At 33.9% G+C, this 10541-nt stretch overlaps 1 pseudogene; it reads left to right on the forward strand.

Moving 5' to 3' along the window:
* Window positions 1-498: 498 nt before the first annotated feature.
* Window positions 499-5226, forward strand: LOC141504556 (heat shock cognate 71 kDa protein-like; annotated as a pseudogene).
* The last annotated feature ends 5315 nt before the right edge of the window (window positions 5227-10541 follow it).

Below are 10541 nucleotides of genomic sequence, written 5' to 3' on the forward strand. Positions count from 1 at the left end.
CTGAATGTTACCCTCTGCCCTTTCCAAGATCTGGGTCTCTCCAGATATCAATCTAATTGCAGATTCTTTGTTGTCAAAGTTAAATGTTCTTTAATTTTTTATTTCTGATCAAATAATGGTTTCCCAGTATCTAACTGGGGTTTGTAAGTTTGAATCTTAACCTCTGCCCTCTTCAAGGACAGTGTCTCTCCAGCAAAAAATCAGAAGGCAGACTCTGTATGAAACAATCTGATCCCTCTCTAATTGGATCTACAAGTCTAGTTTTCACAGATGAGCCAACAATTAGAAGAAAACCATCCTAGGAATTCAGGAAACTTACCTTATTATCATTATAAGAGACTTAAATGAATTCCTATACTTAAGACATTTTGATAAGGAGTAACTCCCAATGTTTTTTAAGTCTATAGCATATCTTATCACGTCATAAAACACCCAGTCAGAATAGGAGGAGACAGCAATCCTACTACTAAGTGAATATCAATTCAGTATCAACATAGGATGAACCTGATGGAGGGGTTAGAGAATCAGAAAGTAATCAATGACATCTTTATGTATCAAGTAACCTGATGGGTTGATCATCAAAATTTTATGACTCTATTTTGATTTCCTTTTCTTTTTTAAAAATATTTTTAGTTATTTGTTTTTCCAACAACTTGAAATGGTAGTTTTCATCAATCATATTTTTACTAGCTTTTGAGTTTTACATTTTTCTCCTTCCCTCCTTTTTCTCCTCCTTGCCTGTGACAGAAAGAAATCTAATATAGGCTCTACATTGTAATTATGCTAAACATAGGTCTATATTAATCATGTTGTGAAAGAAGATTCAAATCCAAATGGAAGGGAAAAAACCACATTAGAGATAAAATAACAAAATAATGCATATGGCAACATTTCAAAAAGGAAGATAGTAAACTTTGGTCTGCATTTTAACTACAAAGTTCCCTCTCTGGATGTGGATGATATTTTCCATCACAAGTCTTTTAAAATTGTCTTTGATTATTGTGCTGCTGAAATGAATCAGTCCATCATCATTGATCATCAAACAGTATTGTTATTAATGTCTATTATGTTCTTCTGGTTTTGTTCATTTCACACAGCACCAGTTCATGTAAGTCTTTCCAAGTTTTTCTGAAATCTCCTTGCTCATGAATTCTTATAGAGCAATATTATTTCATCATATTCATATACCACAATTTGTTCAGCCATTCTCCAGTTGAGGAATATTCCCTCAATTTCCAAATCTTTGTCACTTTGAATATTTTTGTACATATGGGTTTTTTTTACCCTTTTTTCGTGATCTCTTTTGGATACAGATCTAGTAGTGATATTTCTGAATCAAAGGGTACACATAGTTTTATTTTCCTTTGGACATACACTTCCAATTTTCAACAAGTCTGGATCAGTTCACAACTCAAGCAACAAGGCATTAGTATACCAGTTTTTCCACATCCTTTGCAATAATGATCATTTTCTTTTTTATCTATATTGGCCAATCTGATAGGTGTGAGGTGGTATCTCAGAATTTTTAATTTGCATTTTCCTGTCCAATAATGATTTAGAACAATATTTCACATAACTTTTTTGCTTTAATTTCTTCATTTGAGAATCACCTTTCCATATTCTTTGACCATTTATTAATTGAGGAATGACATGCTTTCTTGTAAGTTGATTTAGTTCTCTATTTTATAATTAAGTCCTTTGTTGGAAACACTTCTTTCTGTTTCTCATTTTAATGCATTCCTTCTAATCTTGTTTGCATAGGTTTTGTTAGCCTTTGTGTGATTTATATAAATACTTTTCTCCTCCTTAAGCTCTTGGTTGATATCTTTAATAAATTAACTTCCAAAAGGCCAAAGGAATTTCATGAGAAGCAATATGGTCTTTTGAAAAGAAGTCAGTGTCTGATGAAAACATGTCATCCTTTTCTTTACTCCTTTATAACTCATCAAGTGATATGCCACTTATTAATGATCCTTATGGGGAATTAGCATGAAGTCCCCTAAAATGAACTCATTTAGGGAAGCCAGTTTTGTTTTCCATTCCAACTTCCCTGAAGAAATCTGATGGCATTTGGAAATCTGGAATAATCTGTGAAAGGGAAGGTTGAACTATATGGACACTGCCCAGAAAGCCTTTGGGCAGTCAAGGAGAAGAGAAACTGGGAGTCTGCCCCCAGAAAATAAGCTCTAAGGAATTCAGGGTGATTTACAGTTTATTCTCTCAGTCATTCTTTTGTTATGTATGTGGGAAATTTGTTTTGGGAATTATTTTACATGTGGATAACAATGGAATGTAAAAAATGGGCCATATTTAAATGAGATGGGTTTTATTAGCAATTCTCCTAAAGTCCTAAAGCTTTAAACCTGAATATTAAGAAGAGTAATAAGAGAATGAGCTACACAAGTACAAGTTTGAGAATTACTGAAGGGAAACTTGCATAATCACTGAGCTTTCCACAAGCATTTAATGAGCTGTTATCATCAGCCAGACAGGATCTCCTTTACAAGGTGATACAAAGGAAGACTAAAATATAGTCCCTGTCCTCAAAGAGCTGACATTCTAATAAATTTTTTATTTTTTTATTTTTCCACCTCCATGCAGTGATAGTGAGAAAGAATAATTTCTCACAATTATCATATTAGAAGACTAATTTCCTTTAGGGAATATTGGACTTCATATGAGTTACTTTGCTCCCTAGTTACAAATTAAGACTTCAAAAATATATCCCTTGTGTTAGTCACAGATTTAAGAGGATATAAGGAGACCATCCCTCCAGGAAGAGACAGGAGAAAAATTTATACAAAACTGATAATTTTTTTTGAGTTTTCCTGAGTAGTAATACTGTGTAACTTTTTTGTGTAGGCCACTAAGGGGGTTAATTATTTTCCCTATTCTCAAATGGTATAAAATCTAATTTATTTCCTAGTTCTGGCTGACATCTTGGTTGGTCTTCATTACCTATAGGTTTTATTGGTAAATATCAGAGAATAAAATTTCATATCTAATCTATATTTTGTTGCATTATTTTTACTTATGTTTTTAAGGTTCTTACAGTTTTACGGTTCATAGTCTTTTTGAGCTATGTCTTGGATCTAGACATGTGATTTGGAAGGAACAGACTTTTCCTCCTCACAGCATCACAAGAAGGGATCCAAAAGAAACCAGGACAGATTTTAAGCCTGACCCTTTGGTCTTGTCTGAAGGTCAAGATTTTTACTTTTCAAACTCTACTGCTCTAGTTGGAACTGTTGCTTTTTTTAGAATTTGAAGTTTCTCTGGAAGGTTATCTCTGGTTTTGAGCTGCTGGGTGAGTGCTGAAACTTGTCCCTAGATCTAAGTGTGGCATTTCTTCAATGAAGTGACTGAGTGGTTAGATCTCTGGCATTTTTTCGTGAAGTGCAAGGAATTTGTCTGGCATTCTTGTCATATACCCTGTGTCTATATCAAAATATAAATATTATATATATATATATTACACACACACACACACACACACACACACACACACACATATATATATACACACACACACACACACACACACACACACACACACACACGTATTTGGCTTAGTGCCTTATTGTGTGTTTTGGTGTTTGGTTTTGTGTATAGTTATTTTTGTTTAATTAATTGCTATATGTGATGATGGAACAAACTAAATCTAGGCTCCAGTAGAGTGGATCTTTCTTTATGACTATATGAACGTGGCCTTTACTGACTAAGCATTTTGTTAGTATTAGTGTAAACTAACAAGTGATGATGTCAAGTTATCTTAGACCAAATGGGAAATCTTCAAAAGAGATAAACAGAATTATCTTACAGCAAAAAATAATTTTAGAAACTAGTAAGATTTGCTCATCATTGCAGCAGCAGCCCTTTTTCCCTTCCACAGTAGTCAGCTACAACCCCCAGCTCCCCAGCGACCATATCTAAGGGACCTAAAGTTGGCATTGATCTTGGCACCACTTTTTTCTGTGTGAGAGTTTTCCAACATGAGAAAGTAGAGGTCATTGCTAATGACCAAAGAAACAGGACCACCCCGAGCTATGTTGCCTCCACTGACACAGAACATTTAATTGGTGATGCAGCAAAGAATCAAGGTGCAATGGACTCCATCAACGTGGTTTTTGATGCCAAATGTCTGATTGGTTGAAGATTCAACGATGCATTTGTGCAGTCAGACAGTCATAGTGGTGTATGATGTAGGCAGACCTAATGTCCAAGTGGAGTACAAAGGGGAGACCAAAAGTTTCTACCCAGAAGAAGTATTTTCAATGGTCTTGACAAAGATAAAAGAAATTGCTGAAGCTTATCTTGGGAAGATTGTCACAAATGCTGTGATTACAGTACCAGTTTATTTCAACAATTCCCTATTGTCAGGATGCCAAAGATGCTGGAACCATCACTGATCTCAATGTGCTCCAAATCATCAGTGAGCCAACTGCTGCTACTATTGCTTATGGCTTGGACAAAAAAGTTAGTGCAAAGAGAAATGTGTTGACTTTGGAGGTGGTACTTTCAATGTCTCCATTCTTACCATTGAAGATGGTATCATTAGAGTCATGTCTATAGCTGGGGACACCCACTTGGGTGGAGAGGACTTTAACAACCATATGGTCAACTATTTCATTGCTGTTCAAGCGAAAACACAAGAAGGACATCAGTGAGAACAAGAGGGCTGTTTGGCATCTGATCACTGCTTGTGAATGTGCTAAGTGTACCCTCTCTTCCCATACTAAGACCAGTATTGAGACTGACTTCCTCTATGAAGGTATTGATTTCTATACATCAATCACTCGAGCCCATATCGAGAAGCTGAATGCTGATCTTTTCTGTGAGCCCCTGGATCCTGTGGAAAAGGTGTTAAGAGATGCTAAACTAGATAAATCACAGGTTCATAACATCATCCTGGTGAGTGGTTCCACTTACATCCCCCAAATCCAGAAGTTTCTGCAAGACTTCTTCAATGTCAAGGAGCTCAACAAGAGTATCAATCCTAATGAGGATGTTGCCTATAGTATAGCTGTTCACATTGCCATTCTGTCAGGAGATAAATCTGAAAACGTGCAGGACTTGGTACTATTGGATGTCACTCCTCTTTCCCTTGGAATTGAAACTGCTGGTGGTGTGATGATAGTTCTGATCAAATATAACGCCACCATTCCCAGCACATTTTTGTTGCTCTTTGAGTATAATTCCAAATTGCTCCCCAGAAAGGTTGGATGAATTCATAGCTCCACCAACAATGTATTAGTGTCCCAGCCTTCCTTCATCCCTTCCAAGATTGATCACTGTCCTTTCTGGTCATATTAGTTAGTCTGATAGATGTGAGGTGGTATCTTAGAGAAGCTTTAATTTGCATTTCTCTAATAAGTAATGATTTAGAGCAATTTTTCATATGACTATGGATTGCTTTGATTTCCTCAGCTGTAAATTGCTTGTAGCATCCAAATTCTTAGAGGAGAAGCTAAAAGAACTACAGAAAGACATAGACAGAGAAACTCTACTAGTGGGAGTTTCAACCTCCTGCTCTCAGATTTAGATAAATTGAATCATAAAATAAACCAAAAAGAAGTTAAAGAGGTAAATAGATTGTTAGAAATCCTAGACATGATAGATTTATGGAGGAAACTGAATGGAGATAGAAAGGAATAAACCTTTTTTTCTGCAGTACATGTCACTTACCCAAAAATTTACCCTCTACTAGGGCATAAAAACCTAATAATAAATTGCAGAAAGGTAGAAATAGTGATTACATCTTTCTCAGATCATAATGCAATAAAAAGCATATGCAATATTGGGTCAGGGAGATATAGACCCAAAACTAATTGGAAACTGAATAACCTCATTTTAAAGAGTGTGTCAAACAATAAATTATAGAAAGAATTAATTATTTTATTCTAGATAATGACAACAATGAAACAACATGCCAAAACCTATGGGATTCACTCAAAGCAGCTGTCAGGGGATATAGTATATCCTTAAATGCTTACATAAATAAATTAGAGAAAGAGGAAATCAATGAACTAAATATGCAAATAAAATAATTAGAGAAAGAACAAATTATAAAGCCCCAATTAAATACCCAAGAAGAAATTCTAAAAATTAAAGGGGAAATTAATAAAAGCAAAAGCAAAAAAACTATTGAATTAATAAATAAAACCAAGAGTTGGTTTTATGGAAAAAAAACCAATAAAATTGATAAACCTCTGGTCAATTTGATTTAAAAAAAGAATAAAGAAAACCAAATTGCTAGTATCATAAGTGAAAAAGGTAAACTTACCACCAATGAGGAGGAAATTAAAGTAATAATTTCAAATTATTTTGACCAATTCTATGCCAATAAATTTGACAATCTAGGATAAATGGATGAATATTTACAAAAATATAAGTTACTCAGGTTAAATGAAGTGGAGATTAAATACATAAACAATCCTATCTCAGAAAAAGAAATTCAACAAGCCATCATTGAACTCCCTAAGAAAAAATCTCCAGAGCCTGATGGATTCACAAGTGAATTCTTCCAAACATTTATGGAACAATTGTTTCCAATTCTATATAAACTCATTGGAAAAATAGGGGAAGATGGAACTCTGCCTCTTTCTATGATACCAATATGCTGCTGATACCTAAACCAGGAAGAGTTAAAACAGAGAAAGAAAATTATAGACCTATCTCTCTGAAGAATATAGATGCAAAAATCTTAATAAAGTCTTAGCAAAATGATTACAATAGGTTATCAATAATACAGTATGACCAAGTAGGATTTATCCCAGTAATGCAGGGTTGGTTCAATATTAGGAACACTGTTAGTGTAATTGATTATATCAACAACAAACCTATCAGAAATTATATGATTATATCAGTAGATGCCCATTATCACCACTACTATTCAATAATGTATTCAAAATGTTAGCTTTAGCAATAAGAGAAGAAAAAGAAAATGAAGGAATTAGAATTGAGAAGGAAGAGACAAAACTCTCACTCTTTGCAGATGACATGATCGTATACCTAGAGAATACCAGGAAATCATCCAAAAAACTACTGGAAACAATTAGTAATTTTAGCAAAGTTGTACCATATAAAATAAACCCTCATAAATCCTCAACTTTTCTATATATGACTACTAAGATACAGTAGGAAGAGCCAGAAAGAGAAATCCCATCCAAAGTAACCTCAGACAACATAAAATACCTGGGAGTTTGTTTGCCAAGACAGACTCAGAAACTTTTTGAAAACAATTACAGGGGTGGCTAATTGGCCTAATGGATAGAGCATTGTGCCCTGGAGTCAGGAGTGCCTAAGTTCAAATCAGGCCTCAGAAATTTATTATTTACCTATCTGTGTGGCCTTGGGCAAGTCACTTAACCCCATTTGCCTTGTGAAAACCTAAAAAAAAATTACAAAACACTTCTCACACAAATAAAATGAGATCTAAATAACTGGGCAAACATCAACTGCTCATGGATTGATTGAACTAATACAATAAAAGTGACAATTCTACCAAAACTAAAACTACCTGTTTAGTGCCCTACCAATCAAAATTCCAAAAAATTACTTTAACGAGTTAGAAAAAGTTGTAAGTAAATTCATATGGAGTAATAAAAAGTCAAGAATTTCCAGGGATTCAATGAAAAAAGTACAAAAGAAGGTGGCTTAGCCTTACCAGATCTAAAATTGTATTATAAAGCATCAGTAATCAAAACTGTCTGGTATTGGCAAAGAAATAGAGTGGTGGACCAGTGGAATAGACTAGGTGCAATAGCAGGAAATGATTATAGTAATCTGCTGTTTGAAACCCAACTATTGGGATAAAAACTCTTTCTTTGATAAAACCTGCTGGGAAAATTGGAGGTTAGTATGGAAGAAACTTAGATTAGACCATCACCGCACATCCCATACCAAGATAAGATCCAAATGGATACAGGGTTTAGACATAAAAAACAATACTATAAGCAAACTAGAAGATCAAGGACTAGTTTCCCTGTCAGATCTATGGAAGGGGAGCAGTTTGTGACTAAGGAAGAGATGGAGAACATCACTAAAAACAAACTAGATGATTTTGATTACATTAAATTAAAAAGCTTTTGCACAGACAAAACTATTGTAACCAAGATCAAAAGAAATATAGTAAACTGGGAAACAATCTTTACAACTAATGTTTCTGACAAAGGACTCATTTCTAAAATATATGGAGAACTGAGTCAATTTAAAAAACAAAGCCTTTCCCCAATTGACAACTGGTCAAAGGATATGCAAAGGCAATTTGCAGATGAGGAGATCAAAGGGATACATAGTCATACAAAACATTGTTCTAAATAATTACTTATTAGAGAAATGCAAATTAAAGCTTCTCTGAGGTACCACCTCACACCTTTCAGATTGGCCAATATGTCCAAAGGACAATGATCATTTTTGGAAGGGTTGTGGGAAATCTGAGACATTAATACATTGCTGGTGGAGATGAGAACTCATCCAAACTTTCTGGAGAGCAATCTGGAACTATGCCCAAAGGGCAACAAAGATGTGCATACCCTTTGATGCAGCAATATCCCTACTGGGTATGTACCCTGAAGAGATGATGAAAACCCGGTAAAAGTATCACTAGTACAAAATATTCATAGCAGCCCTGTTTGTGGTGTTAAAGAATTGGAAATCAAGTAAATGTCCTTCAACTGAGGAATGGCTTAGCAAATTGTGGTATATGTATATCATGGAACACTATTATTCTATTAGAAACCAGGAGGGATGGAATTTCAGGGAAGCCTGGAGAGGTTTACAAGAACTGTTGCTGAGCGAGATGAACAGAACCAGAAAGACACTGTACAGCCTAACAGCAACATGGGGGTGATGATCAACCTTGATGGACTTGCTCATTCCATCAGTGCAACAATCAGGGACAATTTGGGGCTCTCTGCAATGGAGAATACCATCTGTATCCAGAGAAAGATCTGTGGAGTTTGAACAAAGACCAAGGACTATAACCTTTAATTTAGAAAAAAAAACTGATATCTTATTGTCTGATCTTGCTGTCTCTTTTACTTTATGTTTCTTCCTTAAGGATGTGATTTCTCTCTCATCACATTCAATTTGGATCAATGTATACCATAGAAACAATGTAAAGACTGGCAAATTCCCTTCTGGGGAGGAGGAAGGGAAGTAGGACTGGGGGAAAAATTGTAAAACTCAAAATAAATAAAATCTTAAAAAAAAGAAAAAGATGGAACTTATAAATTTGTGAATGGATGATAGTTGAATATCTACCATTTCAAGTAACTAGAAAAAGAAAATAAAATATCAACTAAAAAAGTAAAATAAAATAATATGTTCTGTTGAATTGAAAGGTAAATTTGGACAGTTAGAGTTTGAATACAAATTATATGAAACTTAAATAGATTTTTCAATTTCAAAAGAGATGCCTTATTCCTCTTCATAAACTGATAAAATTATTTGTAAATGTTTAGTTGTTGGGTTTAAATAGTATAATGGGTTAAAAAAGGGATATCTGAGTTATAACAAATGAAAATATAGTTTGATATATAAGTTTAAATATTTAATTACTGATTGACTACTGAAGACTTTAATATACAATATAAAGTAACTGAAGAAATTATAATCAGTTGAATGATTATTTGTTGACATGTCTTAAACAGTATGATTAATAATAATTATAATAACAATAGCAATAACAATACTTTAAATCAATGGTCTGTTTGTATTGTTTCCCAAAGTAGTTTGTCTCTAGAACAGAGCCCCTAAATCTTCATGCATAATATTTGTTTTGCTGAAAATTCTCTCTCTCTAATATATATATACATACATATATTATATATGCATGTGTATCTATATATATACACATATATGTGTATGTATACATATTTGGGTATATATCTTAGATCTATATAAAATAAATGAGTGATGGAACTTTTCTGGGAGTGTGCAATCTAAACATCAAATGGCTTAGGATGTGTTCAAGCTTGCAGTAGATTATATCCTAGCATCATGAAAAAGTTCTGGTTTGGTGAATGCTCATGAAATAAGCAAATGTTTGATTTCAGAATGAAGAATGGAAGCTGAAAATCTTATTCCAGATATTAACTGTTTTTCAGTTAAAAACTGCAGAAAAGTTACTTTTGTTTTGTAGGGGAGGGGAAGAAACAACTATATGCTTCAGAAGTTAAGGTTCAGATTCAAAATTTGGTACTGAAGGGAAAGGGAATAGGAAAATGTAAATTAAGAAATGTATTAAAGCTATTCAATCACCTTTTAATTAGATAACCATATTTGGGCTGGCTATCTGTGCATCATTGCATAATTTTGGTCCTGGTATATTGTGACATTCCTAAATGTTCTAATATTAATAAATATTGATTATTTTAAATATTTAATGTGGGATTATTGCTAATGATAAAGTTAAGATAACGAGGAATGGTGAGTAAACTTTGTCATTGAATGTCTTCCACGTATCTTAACCAAACAGAACTTTCCATTTGTAAAGACTTTTGTTTCAAGGAAAGAGGTACTTAGAAGAATTGGGGGGA

Source organism: Macrotis lagotis, chromosome 1, assembly GCF_037893015.1.
Source record: "Macrotis lagotis isolate mMagLag1 chromosome 1, bilby.v1.9.chrom.fasta, whole genome shotgun sequence".
In the NCBI taxonomy this organism is placed as follows: Eukaryota; Metazoa; Chordata; class Mammalia; order Peramelemorphia; family Peramelidae; genus Macrotis; species Macrotis lagotis.